The sequence below is a fragment of the Cervus elaphus genome, chromosome 15 (assembly GCF_910594005.1).
Source record: "Cervus elaphus chromosome 15, mCerEla1.1, whole genome shotgun sequence".
Taxonomy (NCBI): Eukaryota; Metazoa; Chordata; class Mammalia; order Artiodactyla; family Cervidae; genus Cervus; species Cervus elaphus.
Genome location: NC_057829.1, coordinates 83,423,976 through 83,441,813, shown reverse-complemented (window position 1 = coordinate 83,441,813; position 17,838 = coordinate 83,423,976). Strand labels below are relative to the sequence as shown.

The following is a 17,838-nucleotide window of genomic DNA, read 5'->3' as shown; positions in this document are numbered from 1 at the left end:
TGGGTCAGAAAATTCCTGCTTTCATCCCACAGCCCAAGATTGAGAGTACAGAGCTATTTTTTTCTGGTGGTTCAGAACTGAGCTGGGTGGGTACATGATGGTGCTAAGCTGTTCCTCGGGGCTGCCAAGCTGTGACTTGGCTTGTGTACTTATGCCCGTAAAAGGTTGTTTCAAGCACAGAAAAAGGGCAAGCATCGTGATTAAACACACATACACACACACACACACACACACCCAGAAAGCATGGCCACCAGCATAACATCTACACCATGCACCCATTCAAACTATGTTTGCAAAAGGAAATGGATTTGAAAATTCTTTGCCTGGAAAAAATGGGGCTGGATACTGTTCGCAGAAAAACGGGTACATGAGGTTTTACTGAAAAGCTGGTTTCCAGCAAGACTTAGGATCATTTCACTGTGGCTTTCACCATATTAGAGGTTTCTACCCTCCTTCAGTTGCTGATGCAGATGGGACTTCTAATAATTCACAGAGAAGCGAGTGACCGTCTGTCCGTCCTCATCCACTCATCAGCTCTGCCTGCCTCCACCGTATCACGTGTGCTCCCTGTCCCAGCCCTTGAACACATCTGCTTGCACACTCACACATGTCTCCACACCTATGTGTGTGTGAGTGGTACTCCACCTCTCCACTCCAGCTCCCACTACTTCTGCCCACCATCGGATGTGGCCTGACCCTCAGCCTGCTGGTTGGGAAGATGTGTTGAAGAAGCCCATCCTTAGGGTTCTCTTTTGACCCCAAAACATGGAGAAATGTGGCCTCGTTGAACTGAAGCCCACACATCGTTCCCTGCCTCCTGGGATTTAAGTAATTCTCACCACATGGCGTCTTTCATGGGGATGGGTCACTCGTGGAGCTGAAGAAGGTGATTACTTATGTGCATGATTTGGGGGGAGGGGGAGTTGTGCTTCATTGCTTCCATCTATCCTCTTTTCTCCATCCCACCTGACTGTGACAGTGACCAAAGTCCACTTGCTTATCTCCATTCCTACAGGCTGTGAAAAATTTTAGGTTATCAGGAGTTTCTTGTTAAGAGGTGAGTGTTCAAGTCATTATGAGCTAACTGTTATTGCTGTTGTTTGGTCTCTCAGTTATGTCCGCCAGGACATATAACTGTCCGCCAGGCTACATAACTGTAGCCCGCCAGGCTCTTCTGTCCACGGGATTTCCCAGGCAAGAGTACTGGAGTGGGTAGCCCTTCCCTTCTCCAGGGGATCTTCCCAGCCCAGGGTTTGAATCCCTTCTTGTGCGTTGCTGAGCCACCAGGGAAGCCCTCATGAGCTGACACTTAGTAGCAGTCAGACGCAGTGAGTGAGGGGCGGGGGAGAGGGCGTGCTAGAGGTCTGAGCACCTTTCTGCTTCTCTGCTTCCTAACGGAAGCAAAATGGCACGTGCATCGCTGCAATTCATTGCAACAGGGAAAAGGGGACTCCAGTTTCCGGGTAAGATCTGGTTACAGATCAAAGTGCTCTTTCAACGGGCTGAGAATTCACGGGTCGTGGGATGCAGGCTTTCTAGAAGGTGTTGCTAAAGCACTAGTGATCATCAGCTTAGTGCCCATTGCAGGCGGTTTCCTGTCTGTTTATGACTTGGTGCTTCTCTGCTGCGAGGAAGAAGCTGCATTCTCCCTGGCACGGTCCTGGGGCTAGACCATGACCTTTAGGGACACACCGAAGCTTGTTCAGTGTCCTTAATTTGCACAAAGGAGAGTGCCTCCTAGTACCAAAAAGGTGCTGCAGAAATGGGGAATCCGTCAAGCAGCATAACCCCCGGGTGGGCCCGAGGCCAGCCTTTCCAACAACTTGAGGGTTTTTAGCAGAAGGAAAGCAAAGTAGTCCTTGAATCGGAGTCCATGCAAGACTGCAAATGAAAATACAGAGTGAAACTTGATCAAACCTGGCGCTCCTCTCCCAGGCTTCCTCGGGGCGGAGGAGATTGCTATAGACTGGAAAATGTAATTTCAAGGGGGCCTGGAGAGAGACAGCAATAAAGACCAGTTTGTTTTATTGCACGTTTGGAGGAGAAAGGCTTAGGAAGTGCCTTAATGGATGAAATGAGAGATGGTTCTAGAGGACAGAGCCTGATAAAAGGAAGGCGGCCTGAGCTCTCAACAGGAGAGGTCATGCCTCTTTAATTTGGTGGAATTCATGAAGGTTTTACTGTAACTGCAGTCCAGCAGAAACCAGGGGCTGTTCCAGTTTCTCTTTATCGGTGCTGATGAAGCAGAGATGAAAAAAGGCTGTAGCTAGTTGTCAGATAAACAGTGGTGTGCTGGTCAATGTTTCACCAGGGGCTCTGGGGGTGGGGTGGAAGCAAGGTCTGGTCCATCGTGTTTGCTGATTTCTTTGGTGTAAATGCTCCTACTGTGGCTCATTTCAAGCTTCCAAGGTGATGTCACTGAACACAGATTTGGGAATAGATATATGCAGAGTGGGTTCTCATGAGCCTTTATAGCGCAGCTCCGGCCCAGCCATGCTTCAACAACCCAGGCAGTTCTTTCTGTGCCTTTGATGTGGGGTGAAAAGTGAGGGGAGGATGGCTCCTATGGTTGTCCTTCCTCTGACGGGAGTGAGAATCTGCTCCGGGATGGCATGCCAAGCTGTTTGAGGTGTCACTAGACTAGGGCAGGCGGGGGAGAGAAGGGAGCAGAGGTGTGGGGCGGGGCGGGGAACCAGGTACAGGCCACTCGCTCCCAAAGTTGTGATTTAAAATTCAAATGTTTTCAAATGGTTCCCGAGGCATCGGAAACATTTCAGAGAAATTCCAGGAAACCCAGAGGATTCTGAACAACACACTGTTTGATTGGCAAAAGAATATTGGGTCTTTAGGGAAAAGTGCCCATTATTGGAAATGGACTCTTTTTAATGATGTGTGTGCTGACCCCGGGTAACCGGATCAACGGGGGTCACAGGGTCTTCCCTGTGACAGAAAGAACTGGCTGTTTCTGCCCTTGGAGCTCCTTACCCTTACTCCATATGTCTTGCATTTTTTTTTTTTTTAAAACCAGACCTGAATTAAAATGTTCTGTCCTATTACTACGAAAAGGACAATCATACCTGTCAGATGGAGAGTGCTATGTTTGGTCCATTTATGGGGCGTCTTTCCTTTGAGTGTAGGGTTTCACCTCTTTGGGCCTCAAGGTACTGACAAGCAGCCCTCTCTGCTCCCCAGCAGCCCCCAGAAAGGCATGTCAAGTGCAGGTCCCTTGATCCTTCCACGGAGCTGGCCTGTGCTTGGGGTGTTTGAGGCAGATTCTGACTGAACAGTGTCTTCTGTAGCTAATGCATAAATCAATGATTACAATCCTCAAATACAAACACCCACATCTCCACCCCCTCCTTTAAAAACAACCCACTAAAAAACTATATAAAAAGGAAAATCTACTGTTTAATGGCTTATTCCTGCTTGCTATTTCCCTCAAGCCTATCCTATGCTTAGTGGGAACTTAATGTCTTTTATTTTTTGGGTCTATTGTTTATTTATTCGTAACAAATTGGAGTATAATTGCTTTACAGTGTTGTGTTCATTTCTGCCGTACAACAACGTGAATCAGCCCCATGTGTACACGTATCCCCTTCCCCTTGAGCCTCCCTCCCACCCCATCCCACCCACCCCTCTAGGTCGTCGCAGAACCCTGAGCTGAGCTCCCTGTGTTATACGGCAGCTTCCCACTAGCTATCCATTTTACACATGCTAGTGTATACATATCAATGCTACTCTCTCAATTCATCCCATCTTTATCTTTTAAATCTAATGACTGGAAGACTGGGACATGCCTTAGACAGTTTATTCTACATATATTTATTTCTTGTTGTTGTTATTCAGTCGCTAAATCACATCCACCTCTTTGCAGCCCCAAGGACTGCTGCATGCCAGGCTTCTCTGTCCTCCACTATCTCCCGGAGTTTGCTCAGTCTCATGTCCACTGAGTTGATGATGCCATCCCACCATTTTATCCCCTGTTGCCCCCTTCTCCTTCTGCCCTTAATCTTTCCCAGCATCAGGGTCTTTTCCATTGAGTCAGCTCTTCACATCAGGTGGCCAAAGAACTGGGGCTTCAGCTTCAGCATCAGTCCTTCCAATGAATATTCAAGGTTGATTTGCTTTAGGATTGACTGGTTTGACCTCCTTGGTGTCCAAGGGACTCTTAAGAGTCTTCTCCAGCACCACAACTTGAAAGCATCAATTCTTTGGCGCTCAGCCTTCTTTCTAGTCCAACTCTCGCATCCATACATGATTACTGGAAAAACCATAGCTTTGACTATACGGACCTTTTCCATTAATTAGTGTTGGAAAAATAGATAGGATCTGGTTTCAAGATATGTGTTATTTAAAAAGGAATATAGTGTCTGGAAGGAGTTGAGACTTAAGCCAGGAGGCAGGAGGGAGGCATGGGTAGTTTTTCATCAGAGGCAGATACAGAGCTGTGCTCTTGGAAAGCAGTGTGGGAAAGATGGGTTGGAAAGTGAGACTGTGATAAACGGACACCCAAACTTCAGGATCAAGGTCACAATAGTCCATGCAGGTGGAGATGGTGAGAAGGGACGAGAGGAGCTGAAGAGGGGGTGAGTGCTCTCACCCAGAGAAACATAAGTGTGAAGAGGAACTATTTTGAGGGCAGGATGATGAGTTCAACTGAATTGTCAAGCTTGAAGGGAAGTGGGAAGAGACTGGTACATTCTCCATGGGTTTCTGGTACATTTCTCCATGCTGATGACTTTGGTTCCAGACTCCTTTTTCAAGGGTTTTGTCTGGTGAACAGACTTGGAAGATAGAGTTAGTGTGTTCTTCTGGAGCACAAGCTAAGTTTGTTTCCTGTCTGCCCCAAAGATCAGGCAGCTTTGTTTGCAGTTGGGTATGAAAATGAAGCTCATACTGACTGCTGCCCTGTACCAGCAGTAATGTCCTTGGTCTCTGACTTGGGCATCTCGTGTCTTCTTCTAGCATTCAGGAAACTGTGGCAGGCTCATGGGTTTGCTTGCAATTAGTGCAAAACCTCAGACTCTCTGCAGTTCTGGAATAGATGCTTAAGACTTTGCATATCATTTAATTGAATTTTCTTGGATTAGAGATGAGGAAATGGAAGGCAAGGTGACTTGTTCCAGGACACGGAGCAAGTTGGTGGAGGAGGGGGCCTCTGAAGGCCAGGCGAGCTTCTGATGTAGGAGTGGTGAGGCCATCCTGGTTAAAGGACACGCTGCCAGCAGAGGCACGGAGAGCCCTCTGGTTGCTGTGGGTAGTGGGAGATGGAGAGACAAGATTGGACCAGATTGTGCAGTCTTGAATGAGCAACTAAGGGGAGCTTGAGATGGTTTTAGAGGAGGAAGAAGAGCATATAATTAATGCTGCTCTACAAGACATCCGAAGTGGCAAGAAGATGAGGGCTTCAGCTTGTTCCCGGATCGTCATGGGAGGAGGTAAAGACAGGCACTGACTTGAGTCCTGCTTCCCTCTTTCCTTTCATCCTGCCTGCATGCCGGCAGTTTGTATTCATTAACTAGCATTTCTCCTCATTTGTGCTCTTAACACAATTTAAAATACTTCAGCCTGGACTATTAGACATAAATGTGTGGACTGGATGGTTACCACCCACACTCTAGTGGCAAGCAATCGCTCAACTTGGGAAGAAACACCCAGAGGTGGTCAGTTAGTATTTGAAATATTATTCCCAAGGGTGCTCTCTATAAGTAGGTGAAGCGAAGTCGCTCAGTCGTGTCCGACTCTTTGTGACCCTGTGGACTGTAGCCTACCAGGCTCCTCCTTCCATGGGATTTTCCAGGCAAGAGTACTGGAGTGGGTTGCCATTTCCTTCTCCAGGGGATCTTCCCGACTCAGGGATCGAACCCAGGTCTCCAGCATTGCAGGCAGACACTTTACCCTCTGAGCCACAAGGGAAGCCGTCTATAAGTAGGTACTGTAGGCTGTAGTCATCTTTGTTGTTGTTGTTGCTGCTTATGCACTTAGTTGTATCAGACTCTTTGTGACCCCATGGACTTCAGCCTACCAGGCTCCTCTGTCCATGGGATGTCCCAGACAAGAATACTGGAGCGGGTTGCCATTCCCTTCTCCAGCCGATCTTCTTGAATCTTCCTGCGGATCCAACCTGCATTAGTGGGTGTGTTCTTTACCACTGAGCCACCGGGGAAGCCCCTTAGTTATCTTTCAGTTCAGTTCAGTTCAGTTGCTCAGTCGTGTCTGACTCTTTGAGACCCCATGGACTGCAGGACGCCAGGCTTCCGGACAATCAGAACCAGGACTGTTGTTCATAGCATAACAGATGAGGGAAATTGCTTTCCATTGGTGAATTATGCATTCAATGTCTGGATGAATGAAACCAGCATCTCTCCACTGTGTCAGCATGTAGGGGAATGTGCAGGGAGTCCAGCAGTCTACACCCAAGCTTGATTCTGAGCCGGCCTAGTCCAGCTAGTGCTTTGGAGGAGTCTTACTGCCTGTGTCTAAGGAGTGACCTTCGGCATGACTTTGAATGACACTGACCTTTCATGTAAGTGCCACTGAAGCACCTGAAATGAGGACAGCTGGTTAAGACTCTGAGCTCCCAATGCAGGGGGCCCAGGTTTGATCCCTGGTCAGGGAACTAGATCCCACATGCTGCAACGAAGATCCCACATGCCTAAAGATCCCATGTGCAGTCAAATAAATAAATTGCCTGAAATAGTCAAATAAATAAATAGATTTTTTTAAAAAAAAGAACGAGCAGCTGACACTTCCTCAAGTTTGCAGAAGAGCTATGTGACTGTTTTTCTGCCTCTTTGCTAATAAATGTTTATATATGGGCCACAATCAGTCTGAAACTAACTTTCATTGGGAAGGGAGGTTATGGGGAGGAAACCCTAGCCCCATTTACATCTAATTGTTGGAGACTACTGATACTTGGAAAAGACCTTGATGTTGGGAAAGATTGAGGGCAGGAGGAGAAGGGGGTGAGAGAGGATGAGATGGTTGGATGGCATCAATGACTCAATGGACATGAGTTTGAGCAAACTGTGAGAGATAATGAAGGACAGGGAAGCCTGATGTGCTGCAGTCCATGGGGTCGCCAAGAAGAAATGACTGGGCAGCTGAACAACTGATACTAGAGCAAAAGAACCTCATAATTGAGAGTAACCAGATGATCAGTTTGCAATGCTCCCCTTTGAGGTAGATATTACCAACACCTTCATAGTCCAGGTGAGAAAACCAAGGCATGGAGAAGGGGACCAGCTTGCCCAAGGCCACACAGCTAGGAAACGCCAGCTCCAAGGTTCAAAATGTCACCTTCACTTGTTCTGCTAAAGCAAAATGTATCTGTCATTCCTTCCTCATCATGAAAATTTAATTTGTAGCAGGGAAGGAGAGGAGCTTTGCTATTTAAAATACATGACTCTCAAAGGTCTTCTATTTTTAGAATTCGTTGCCGGGGGGCAGATGAAGTCGTGCACAGGACAGGCCCTCCGGCTTTCACTCATCTCTTCCTGCCCTAGGGGATCCAAATATAGATTTTTAACATTGGTGCCTTTCCCTCTGGCTTATTCTGATCTTATTTTAAGGGCAAAGGAGAACGCTGAGCTTGGCTTGGCTAAAATTGGAATTTACCTGCCCGGTGTGTCTTCCTTTTATAAGTTAATGTTAGTCTTGGTTTTCTGAGGGTAGATGAATGAGTCCTCTAACTTTCACTGTAGGTGGTAGATGCCTTCCAAGAGCTAGTCTCCCTTTTTCCTTGATAAGCTTGGTGTAAACCAGCCGTGGAAACTCTATCCTTCTTAGCTGGTGAGTGATTTATGAGAACACATGTAACCTAGTCCTGGCCAATAATGGGGAGTTTGTGAGGGATTTTGGGAAAGATTTTCCTTCCTGATAAAAGGCAGAGAACGTTATGAGAAGAAAGCCCTTCGCTCCCACCCTCTTCCTTCTTGCACAGATAGGACGCTGTCATGTGAGGATATGACGTCTGGTGCTACAGCAGTCATCTTGTGACCACGAGGGTCAGCAACTTGTGAGGATGGCAGGACAGAGGAAGGATAGAAAGAGCCGGGGTCTTTGGTGGCATTGTTGAACTACCCAACCAATTCTGAGAAGGCTAACCTGCAGCCCAATTGTGGGAAACTAGTAGTTTAAATCATTTTCAGTTGAATATTCTGTTACTTGTGGCTGAGAGCATTTACAAATGAATAATTGTTCATTAGTAAGGAAAAAATCAAGGGAAGAGTGACTAATTCTCTGAAAGAATAGTCATCTCTGATGAAAGATATGTCCTGAGATCTTGATTAATCCCATATTCATGAATCAATGATAGGCCCAGCAATACAGCATTCCTAAAACATTGAAGGGACTTCTTGTCCTAATAAGGAATATTTTGGCTGAAAATGACTGTGAAAAATTGATGAAAAGAGTGTATTGAACTAGTAAGTAAAAGATGGAGAAATGTAAGCTTCAGATATGGCTTGATTCAGGGCTCAGTGATGTTATTAAGCCTTAGTTTCTCTCTGTCACTCAGTTCTGCTCTTCTCAGAGCTGACTAAAGGCTCCAAGTGGCAGCAAAAATGCTGTCATCAGTTTCAGGTCTACAGTCTCCGTGGTTCAAGTCCAGCACTAAAAGGCTAAGTTCCCTCAAGGTTCCCAGCAAGGCTCATTGTTTCCATTGACTCCAAAGGGCTGTGTGATCCCCAAGGAATGTGATGCTTTAATTTAGGCCCCAGTCCAGTCACCTGTCCAGCCTTGGTGCATGGGTACAGCCAACCTCACCTGAAAGTGCATAGGCTACACATGAAGAAAGCCTGCTTTTCCCAAGAAATTGGGACTGTTACCAGAAGATGAATGGGAAGTGAATGGGAAGTGAATGGCAAAAAACTGCAGAGGTCCACTCTGCCCCTTCCAGTCTTTTAGCAAGTTTTTCTGCTATTTCTTCAATATTCTTGTTTTTATACAACATGCACTTTTAAAAATTTCATCATAAGCATTCCTTTTCAGTGTCATTTTTCTTGAAGTTTTTTATGGGCTGAGCAGAAAACCGGCCACAGATGTGAATGCAGAGAGGACTCCTAAGACCCTCACCAGCCTAAAGGTGCACCAATTAAAATTCATGCCTTGGAAATTTGCAAATTAGCACAGGGTACGCAGCTTCTGGCTTTGCTCTTAAGTTGTTGAAAGGATACGTTTATAAAGTGACAAAGAGCTTCAGTGATGGACATTCTACTGTGAGTAGCGAAAGACCGGGAAAGATGGCAGATGGTGGAGTGAGCCTATTTGTGACTCAACTTCTCATAATTTAGCAGAAAACAATGAACGCCTCTCTCCCTGACAGCTGTGACAAAGCTAAGGGTGGTCTGAGGGAGGCCACTGAAGACCCTCAGGAACTGCTGAAGACAGTGGTGTGACCTGCAGCGCTGTATCTTCTGGATATGGGACTCACCGCTGTTGCTCTTTAGTTGCTTCAGTTATGTCCCACTCTTTGCAACCCCATGGACTGTAGCCTGCCAGGCTCCTCTGTCCATGGGATCTCTCAGACAAGGATTCTGGGGTGTTTTGCCATTTCTTACTTTAGGGGGGGGTCTTCCCAGCCCAGGGATCAAACCCGTGTCTCCCACTTGGCAGGCAGATTCTTTACTACTGGGTTCACCTGGGTAACCCTCACACCAGGGGGAAAATACGTTGTGACATTACATGCAACACAAGTGAGCACTTCCTCACTTTAATAGCTATTAAAATATAAATATATACTTATATACATTCACTTATAAAGTGTAAATAAGTTAAAAAACCTCACATAGCTAGGATACCAGACTGTTCTTTGGGTGTTGCTGCAGAAAAAGAGACTGAGGCAAGTAGCTCTCAGGTGTCCAACATGGGCAGACCTTGTGAGTCATGGCCACAAATCCTGGGGGGAGGATGGTACTCCTGCTGGGGTTTGGGAAGATAGACTGCAAAGGCTGATGTTTAGGAAGCAGCACTCCTCACAGTCCTTTCATGTTAAAAATGTGCTTTGCCATTGTATTCATTTTCTATTGCTGTGTAACAGATCACCATATATTTAGCAGTTAAAACAACACCCGTCTCACCCTTGCTATGGGTCAGGATACTGGACATGGCTTAACTGGGTCTTCTGCTGAGGGTCTCCCTAGGCTGCAGTCAGGGTGCCCACTGGCTTCTTCTCTTCTTGAGCTCAGGGTTCACTTCCAAGCTCATGGGGTTGTTGGTAGAATTCAACTCCTTGTGGTTGCAGGACTAAGGTCTCTGCTTTCTTGCTGGCTGTCAGCTAAATGTCACCTGCAGTGAATGTCTTGCCATGTGGCCCCCTCACTGGCCCAACTAAAATGTGGCAATGCCCTTCTTCAAGGCCAGTCATCAAGCAAAAGAAAATCTCTCCCTTCTGTCTGCTGAGACAGAGTCTTATTTGTCGTTCGGTCACTAAGTTGTGTTTGACTCTTTGCGACCCCATAGACTGCAGCATGCCAGGCTTCCCTGTCCTTCATTATCTCCTGGTGTTTGCTCAAACTCATGTCCATTGAGTTTGTCTCCCCCTTCTCCTCCTGTCTTCAATCTTTTCCAGCATTAGAGTCTTTTCCAATGATTTAGCTCTTCGCATCAGGTGTCCAGTATAGGACAGAAGTACAGGAGCTTCAGCTTCAGGATCAGTCCTTGTAGTGAATATTCCGGGTTGATTTCCTGAGTAATTTAATTATACGAGTGACTATCTCATAACCTTTGCTATCTAACATAATTGAATCAAGGGAGAGACAGCTTATCATATTCACTGGTCCCACCTACTCAAGGTGAGGGACTGTGCTGGGTGTGGATACACAGGGGCAGGAATCTGGGTCCATGTTGGAATTCTGCCTTGATTTCTTCCTGTGACGGTTAATTTGTGTTGTCAACTTGGCTGTGCCAGAGGATACCCAGCTATTTGGATAAATATTATTCAGGGTGTGTCTGTGAAGATGTCTCTGGATGACGTGTATCTACAGATAGCTCATTACCCCTGTTGGTGCTCAGGTGATTATTTGTGTATGTGCTCAGTGGTGTTCGACTCTAGACCCCAATGGACTGTAGCCCACCAGGCTCCTCTGTCCACGGAATTCTCCAGGCAAGAATGCTGGAGTAGGTTGTCATTTCCTCCTCCAAGGGATCTTCCCGACCCAGGGATCGAACCCTCATCTCTGTGTCTCCTGCACTGGCAGGCGGATTTTTTATCACTGTGCCACCTGGGTATGGAGGATAAAAAAATCAAGCCTCAAAAGAACCGATGCTGTGTTTTCCATTTAGAGTCTGTGACTGAAGGCCGAAGACAGAGGTCCCAGCTCAAAGACAGTCAGGCAGAAAGAAAGAGGTTTTTCTCACTCAGCCTTCTATTCTATCCCACCTTACTGGATTGAGTGAGGTCCACCCATATTGGGGTTCTTCCGGTTCTGGCCCCAGGATTCTAGTTGAATACGAGCAGCCCCCGAAGGCTGTTTATCCCTTGATATCTTTTGCTGCTGCCTTTGTACCTGACTGTTGTAATTTGTCCGATAGAATTTGAAACTGTTGACCAAAATGTTTGGCTTCTCTATTCACGATCACCCTCAAACACTAAGTGATTATTCTATGTGAACCCCTGGGTATAGAGTGCTTCCCCAATGCTCCATAAAATTCTGAAACAGGCAGGTCCCAGAAATTTCTCGGTGAAACTCTAGGGGTACAGGCAGGAGGCTGAATCCTGCAGATATTAGGTTGAGGGTGCACAGGTAGCCCAGGTGGGCACAACTAAGGAAGCATGGACTTAGGCGGGCTCTTTGGCCTTGTGACCCATGCAGCTGCCCCATGCTTAGGAAAGGCCCACATCTAGTTTAAGTCTCTGCTCTTGTTATCTTGATATTCTTCATAATTTTTGAACAAGGGATTTGCATTTTCATTTAGCCCTGGGACTCAGATACTTTGTAGTCTGTCTTGCATAGATTTGTATTGTGTGGTTTGTAGGATTCAGGTAAAACAGCAAGAAAAAATGGGGGAAATAAGAATTTGCTCTATGACACAGGGAGCTCAAATCAGGTACTCTGTGGCAAACTAGAGGGGTGGGTTGGGGTGGGAGGTGGGAGGGAGGTTTAAAAGAGAGGGGAACATATGTATACCTGTGGCTGATTCATGCTGATATAAGGCAGAAACCAACACAATATTGTAAAGAAATTATCCTCCAATTAAAAATAAATTTAAATTAAAAATAGGGGAAATACATAAAGCATTATATACATTATATACATTAAATACATAAAGCAATATATAAAGAATGAGTACTTTTATAACCTGAAAGCTGGGCTCATGTCTGTAGTGGCAGAGAGGTCTGGGTGTTCCTGTGGGCCTGGAGACAAGCCACTGAGGTTTCCTGCCTGGGATTGCTAGTTTAGGGTGAAGCAAAGGGAACTCGGGCTTCCCGGGTGGCGCTAGTAGTAAAGAATCCTTGCCTGCCAATGCAGGAGACATAAGCGACACAGGTTTGATCCCTGGGTCAGGAAAATCCCCTGGAGGAGGGCATGGCAACCCACTCCAGGATTCTTGCCTGGAGAATCCCATGGACAGAGGAGCTTGGTGGGATACAGTCCATAGGGTCGCAAAGAGTCAGATATGCCTGAAATGACCTAGCACAGCAGCATAAAGGGAGCTGACAAGGAGCCCATGATTTGATGAGGAATAAAGCTGCTTAAAGAGAAGTATAACAGAGACCCATGTTATGAGCCCAGGGATTGTGGAAAAGTGGAGAAGTGATCTCTACCCACCCTGGGGAAGGGGTGTGGGAGAGTGAATTCCCTGGAGGAGTTGAGGCCAGAGTCAAGTCTTAAAGGATCAACAGAAGACATGCCAGCAGTGGGGTGGGAATGTAGTGGGGTGTGAGTGTGTGTGTGTGTGTGTGTGTGTGTGTGTGTGTATGTGGGTATACATGCACTGGGACAGGGAAACTATTCTAGGCAAATGTAACCCCATGAACAAAAACATGTAAGTAAGAGAACCATGACACCCAAGCTCTATAAGCATCTTGTAAATGCCATTCTATGGGCAGAAGAAATGCAATTGGGAGGGCTGATGGTGGGGCCGCTGGCAGCCTGGTTGTGAATGATTGGGACATCACCCTGTAAATGGTGAGGAATGACCCACATTATACAGCAACGGAGACTGAATCTGCACTAACCTGCCCACGTTTGCATAGTTAATAGCAAAACTGGCTTGGCAAAAGAGGTCTGGCCAATTCTCCACTAATGTTGTCAGATTTAGCAAATAAAGATATAGGATGCCCAGTTAAATGTAAATTTCAGACAGGCAAGATGTAACTTTTTAGGGTGTATGTTCCATGCATTATTTTGGATAAATGTGTGGCGTGCCAAGTCCCTTCAGTCGTGTCCGACTTTTTGCGACCCCATGAACTGTATAGCTCACCAGGCTCCTCTGTCCATGGGATTCTCCAGGCAAGAATACTGGAGTGGGTTGCCATGCCCTCTTCCAGGGGATCTTCCTGACCCAGAGATTGAATCTGCGTCTCCTTGCAGGGGCATTCTTAACCGCTGAGCCAACAGGGAAGCCCATTTTTGATATACTCCTTAAAATTTTTTGTTGTTCATACAAAATTCAAATTCAAGTGGCAACCTAAATCTGGCGACCCTCCTCCCAAACCCCTGTTCTTCCTCCTGTTCCGTGTTGGTCCACTACTGTTAATGCTCCTCCATCCAAGAAAAGATCCATGAGAGATGTGGGAGAATAAAACATGGGATGAGGAGAAATAAATGTCCAGAATATGCAGAATTGCAGTTTAAGCCAAATAAACATCTTTCCCGGTTGCCTATGTCAGGGACCTGGGATTTCAATTAACCAAAGAGAGGGTCCACCATCTCATTATCTGAATGCTAAACAGGGGTTCCTCAAATTTCATGCACATATGGGAGGACAGTGAGTGAATGAGTTAGCCGCTTAGTCATGTCCGACTCTTTGTGAGCCCATGGACTGTGGCTCATCAGGCCCTTCTGTCCATGGGATTCTCCAGGCAAGAATCCTAGAGTGGTTGCCATTTCCTTCTCCAGGGGATCTTCCCAACCCAGGGATCCAGCCTGTGTCCCCTGCATCACAGGCAGATTCTTTACTGTCTGAGCTGCTAGGGAAGCCCCCAAAGATGAATGATCATTAAATCTTAATGAACTCCTAAAAAGCAGTGGGGCTGGATTATTTATGTAAAAATTATTATGTAAAAATTAATTCTACTCTTCCAGATAGGGAGGACAGAGAAGCAGATTATTTGACACTGGGATTATTTTGTCTTTTTTTTTCATCCATTATATTTCCGGAGCTTTAAAATCTTTAAAGACCACCTCAGGGGCAAGTAGAGATGTCACTGATAGCTTTAACCATTTTCTATTGTGTAAAAGAAAAAGAGGAATTCCAAATATGGAAGACCATATTTTCCAGTGCTCCCAGCCACTTTAAATACTCTTCAAAGGAAGTGCCAAGAAGAATGAGAATGAAGTTTTTTTTTTTTTAATGTCTCCCTTATTATGTTCTTGCCTTCTTAAGATCTTAACATGCCTGTGTCAGATGCAAGTAGCTTTTTACTATCATCTTGAAACAGAATCAGGAGACATTGACTCTAGAAAAATGTAGATGACTTTTTTCTTCTCCTCTAAGTAGAAATAGCACATTATGGTTAGCATATGTGTCTCCCTTTCATGTGCTCCCTTTGATTACGTGTTCTGTCTCTCTAGGTCTTTGTAGTCGAAAACGTGAGGCTTTCCCTTATACACACCGCAGTCCTGCAGAGACGTCTTGGCCGGCGTTACCCCGAGAAGCGTGTCTGCCTGGGTTGTAATTGTCAGTGCTGCATGTTTAGGACGGGTGTCGAGAGAGTGCCCATCTCTAGGCTGTACTGCATCTACCCGCCTGGCTGCATTGCAGTGTTCCTTTTACCCTTGTTTGGAATTGTTTTCGACTGGGCAGGAAAGCGATGACTCCTTGATTCCTGTTCCTGGCCGTGTCGACCTGAGTGACATTCACGACTTGCAGGCTTCCTCCACTCACCTCTAAGTCAGGGCTTGTAATATCCCCCCTCTCAGGGTTGTTGCAAGCACTGAACTCCACCTGCACATACAGCTTCCAACAGCAAACACTGATTGTCTCAGGGTTCTGGAAGCTGGAAGTCTGAAATCAAGGTGTCAGCAGGTCCATGCTTCCTTGGAAGCTTCTAGGGGATGATCTTCTTTGCCTTTTTCAGCTTCTGATGGCATCACTGCCATCTGCTTAGTCGTGACGTGGCCGTCTCCTCTCTGTGTCTCCAGCTGTCTTTTCCTGCCTCTTACAAGAACACCTGCATGGGGTTAGCGCCCACTCGAATCCAGCACGATCTCACCTTCTTCATCTGCCAAGACCCTATTTTCAGATCAGGTCCCATTCCAAGGTTCCTGGAGGACATGAGTTTTTGGAGGACGCTGTTTCACCCACACTACACAGCTTCTTGAACGGTGCTGGGCTTCAAAGAATGGAAGCTCCCTGTTCCATCTCTATCATCTGGGCACAAGTTAACTAAGCCAGGATTTTATGTAACTTTCTCAGTCCCTCTAAAGAATAGGCTATTTACACATGGCCCCAGAAAACGCCTTGTAGAACCACTGGCCAGTTGGTTTCTCTGCCAGTTGGTCCGTGCCAGACGCTGGGAGCCAGGGACAGGGTGACCGACATCCCAGCCCTTCAGGAGGCCACGGTCTAGTGGAGGAGAGTGACATGTAAATAAGCAATTACAATGCTCCTATTTATTAGGCTGGCGCGCATCCAGGACTTCATCCAAAACAATGCTTCCAGAGCTGTTGGCTTCACATGTGGTTCCAGGAGCCAACTCTAGCCCAGCTCTCCCTGTGGCTCCTTGGGCCTCGCCCTCCTGCCCCCGCAGACGGGGCTGGCAAGTTACTTTCAGGTTAATCTCAGCCATCGCATTTATCCAGACCCTTGTCGACTCACTGATTTTGCCCTTTATCTTTATTGGAAGCATCTCAGCTGGCTTGCTGCTCTTTCACTTTTTTCCTTGGTGATGGATTTCTACACCCCCTTTCAAAAGGCAAAACAAATTGTTTGTTTAACCTCCCCTGGAATAAGTGGGCCAGGGGTGGCGTGGGAAGGGAAGCGTACTTATTATTCTTGTGGGCAGGACTTCCTGGGTATTTCCAAAGAGACTCTTGACTGACTCACCTTATTTCGTTTTCCCCATTGTATTAAAAAAAAAAAAGTCACCTCTCTGCTTCTTCCTTATCCATCCACCTTTCTTTTCTTTCTTTTCTGCCCTGCTCCCCCATCCCATGCTCTTCCTTTGTAAAATGTAGCCAATGTGTACTTTCATATGGCTTATTTAAAAATTTTTTAGAGGTCAGTGCATGGGGCTCAGAAGTCACTTCAAATGTCACTTGATGACAGTCAAATGACTGGTACGTTATTTGAAAGGGATGAGGTGCTATGTTAGAAGTTTAGGTCTGTTGGCAAAGCTCAGAAGAACAAATCTTTCGGGGAAATTCCTAAGGTGATGCTTCTCAAAACCCTGACTGTATTGGAATCACATAAGTGGAGGTGCTTGTTAGAAATGCTTAGTTCACCCTGGAGATTCTGATTCCTTAGGCCCAGGGAGAAGGCCCAGCCATGACATGTTTTAGAACCTTCCCAGCTGCCTGACACACAGCTAAGCCTGAAATTCTGGTGCCCAGGGTGTACCCCAGATCCATCAAACCAGACTGACTGCTGTGAGACCCAGGTATCACTGTTGTTGGTCAGTTACTAAGTTGTGTTCCCCTTTCTGTGACCCCATGGACTATAGCACACCAGGCTTTCTGTCCTTCACTAACTCTTAGAGTTTGCTCAAATTTATGTCCATTGCATCAGTGATGCTATCTAACCATCTCATCCTCTGCCACCCCCTTCTCCTTTTACCTTTCCTGGCATCAGGGTCTTTTCCAATGAGTCAGCTCTTTGCATCAGGCAGCCAAAGTATTGGAGCTTCAGCAACAGACCTTCCAATGAATATTCAGGGTTGATATCATTTAGGATTGACTGGTGTGATCTTGCAGTCCAAGGGACTCTCAGGAGTTTTCTCCAGCACAATTCGAAAGCATCAGTTCTTCGGTGCTCAGCCTTATTTGTGGTCCAACTCTCACATCGGTACATGACTACTGGAAAAACCATAGGTTTGACTATATAGATCTTTGTCAGCAGAGTGATGTCTCTCCTTTTCAATACACTGTCTAGTTTTGTCATAGCTTTTCTTCCAAGGAGCAAGTGTCTTTTAATTTCATGGTTCCAGTATTTTTGCTTGGAGAGCCCCATGGATAGTATGTATGAAACGGCATCACTGAGCTTGGCTTTAAATTCACCCAGGTGATTGCAATGTGTGGCCAAGTCTGAGAAGCCCCGCCCAAACTCAGGCTTGAGCTGGAGGGCAGGTTGAAAACATGGTGGGCGCCATCCCCGGACTCCGATGCAGCAGGGGCGGGGTGGGGCAGGGTGGGAGGGAAGGTCTGAGAACTGATATTCCTAACTGATTTCCAGATGCTGCTGCTGCTGCTTGTCTGAGACCACACTCTGGGGACAATGGTCATAAAGCCAAGTTGCTTTCCCCTAGGTCACGTGTTCTTCTAATTTTCTGCTTCTTCTCTTCACCCTCTTCATCCCTTCGTCCCTTCAGTTCATTCATATCCACTCAGAGACCCTGGCATTTCTTCTGAGCCCACTGACCCTGGGTTTGTCCTCTGGCCCCTCTGCTGGCATCTTAAGGGGCAATGCAGAGCTGACTTGCAGGAAGAGAGACCTGCCTTTCTTGGTTCTCTTTCA

The 17,838-nt window shown here is 46.4% G+C and overlaps 1 long non-coding RNA gene across 1 annotated transcript in view; it reads left to right on the top strand.

Moving 5' to 3' along the window:
• The first annotated feature begins 243 nt into the window (after nt 1-243).
• The window catches only part of LOC122708854, a 152,867-nt gene continuing 135,272 nt past the window's right edge, over nt 244-17,838 (top strand). The window contains exon 1 of the long non-coding RNA XR_006345334.1: nt 244-886. This is a non-coding gene — a long non-coding RNA (uncharacterized LOC122708854). The remainder of the gene's footprint in view (nt 887-17,838) is intronic.